The sequence below is a fragment of the Octopus bimaculoides genome, chromosome 13 (assembly GCF_001194135.2).
Source record: "Octopus bimaculoides isolate UCB-OBI-ISO-001 chromosome 13, ASM119413v2, whole genome shotgun sequence".
In the NCBI taxonomy this organism is placed as follows: domain Eukaryota; kingdom Metazoa; phylum Mollusca; class Cephalopoda; order Octopoda; family Octopodidae; genus Octopus; species Octopus bimaculoides.
In genome coordinates, this window is record NC_068993.1 from 10,766,078 (window position 1) to 10,768,958 (window position 2,881).

Sequence of the window (2,881 nt, forward strand, 5' to 3'; positions counted from 1 at the left end):
ATTCTATCGGTCTCTTTTGCCAAACTGCTAAGTTACAGGGACGTAAACACACCACCATCGGTTGTCAAGCGATGTTCAGGGGACAAACACACACACACACATATATACACATATATACGACGGGCTTCTTTCAGTTTCCGTCTACCAAATCCACTCGTAAGGCTTTGGTCGGCCCGAGTCTATAGTAGAAGACACTTGCCCAAGGTGCCATGCAGTGGGAATGAACCCGGAACCATGTGGTTGGTAAGCAAGCTACTTACCACACAGCCACTCCTATATATATATATATATATATATATAAACGATGCCAAAATTGATCCTGCCTGTGGTGGTGTCATGCAAAAAATAGTGAGTCCACTCTGTGGAATGTTTGGTGTTAAGAAGGGCATCCAGCCATAGAAATAATGCCAAAACAAACAGAAGTCTGGTGCAGTCTTTGTCCTAGCCTGCCCCTATCAAACTATCCAACCCATGCCAGCATGGGAAGTGGATGTTAAATGAGGATGATGATGATGTGTGTGTGTATGTGTATATATACTTACCAAGAAACACACATACACACATTGACAAATTTAAAATCATTGGATGTGCAACTGTATAATTATAATTAAGGAAATTAAAAATCATCTCTCTCTTTCACTACCTCTCCCACCCGACCTCTCTCTCTCTCCTCCACCTTCTCACTCTCCTTCCCCACACTCCCTCCCCTTCACTGCCCATCTTCTTCCCCCCACACACTTTGTCCTTCATTCTCCCTACACCCTCTATTTCATTCAGTCTTTCCTCTCATTCACTCTCCCTACCCTCTCAGTCTTTCTTTCCTTACCCCTCTCTCTCATTCAGTCATTCTCTCCCTCTCTCCACTTTCCCTACCCCCTCTCTCTCTCAACCTTTCTCTCTTCCCCACCTCTTTCCATAGAATTGTTCCATTGTATTCAATGTCCACCCCGGGAGAGTTTCCCAGACCTCACCCCCACTTCCTTCTCAGCTTCATTGTCTCAACAGTGTCAGACAATTGGGTATTTACGTGTGCAAAGTGTGTGTGTGTCTATGTATGCAAATAGTGTGCACGTACATGTATGTATGTGTATATATGTGTACCAAATGTGTCTGCAAAGTATGTATATGTCTGTGCATGTATGCGTATTTGCAAGAATTGCTGGTAAAAGTATTGTTGTTGCTGTTGTTGCTATGGTTTAGCAGGAAAGTAAAACTTCACGAGGAAGTTATCGATCTAGACTGAAGAAAAAAAATTTAAATATCCATTTAAATAGGCGTAGGAACGGCTGTGTGGTAAGTAGCTTGCTTACCAACAACATGGTCCCGGGTTAAGTCCCACTGCGTGACACCTTGGGCAAGTGTCTTCTACTATAGCCTCGGGCCGACCAAAGCCTTGTGAGTGGATTTGGTAGACGGAAACTGAAAGAAGCCCATCGTATATATATGTATATATATATATATATATATATGTATGTGTGTGTATATGTTTGTGTGTCTGTGTTTGTCCCCCCAACATCACTTGACAACCAATGCTGGTGTGTTTACGTCCTGTAACTTAGCGGTTTGGCAAAAAGAGACCGATAGAATAAGTACTAGGCTTACAAAGAATAAGTCCTGGGGTCGATTTGCTCGACTAAAGGCGGTGCTCCAGCATGGCCGCAGTCAAAGGACTGAAACAAGTAAAAGAGAGTCCAGGAACCTTTTGATACCACATCACATATCCTCCATTTTTTTACTTGTTTCAGTCATTTGACTACAGCCATGCTGGGGCACTGCCTTGAAGAATCTTTTGGCTAACATTTTAAAATCTGGTAATTATTCTATCAGTCTCTTGCCAGACTGCTAAGTTACAGGGATGTAAACACACCAACACTGGTTGTCAGTCAGTGGTGAGAGAGCCTTTATGTAATTGTGTGTATGCTGTGTATGATGCATGTGGGTGTGATGTGCACACGTGTGTGCATGCAGTGTATGATGTATGACAAGGGTGATGTGAACACACATGCTGCATGTGTGCATGCATGTACATGGTACGTGTGCATGCACGTCTCTTGCTCCACATAGTTCTTATCCACTTCATCCCCCACCCTCTCTCCCTCTTTATTCTGCAGAATCCTTCTCTGTTCCAATCTATAATCATTCACATTACTTTTACTTTTTTGCTCTATGCTTAACTCTACAAACCTACATCACTTACTCCCTCTCCCTCTCTCTCTCTCTCTCTCTCTTTCCTCTTCACCTTTCCTTCTCTCCGTCATCTTCACTCTTTCTCCACACCCACACCACTGTCCATCCATTTATCTTTCAATCTATCTCGTTGACCTTTTCAAGTATCAACAGTGACCACTTTATTAATACACACCTACACACATACATATTAGAATAGATGCATATATGCAAATACTGTCTCATACAAAGATCTACTAATGTTTTCTCAGGCAAACACATACACACGTGTATTATATATATACACACACACACACAAACTCTCACACTCTTCTAACTCATTTACTATATATATATATAAATATATATACACACAATATATTAGATATGTACTCACATACATATACACAGAATATGTGTAAACACAAACACACTATATGTAAACACACACACATGTATATATGTGCAAACACTATATGTAAACACACACATACACACACACATATATATATATATATACGTGAACCCCCCTCCCCCTCATAGACACATTCAAACTCACAAAAGCCTCTTAAACAGCAGGAAATTATGAAACGCTACTTTCATTTCAAACCATTTGAGCTATTTAACCTCTTTGCAGTCTCTTGTTTTATTATTCATATAAATAATATTCCTTCATCAAATATATATATATATATATATATATATATATACATAT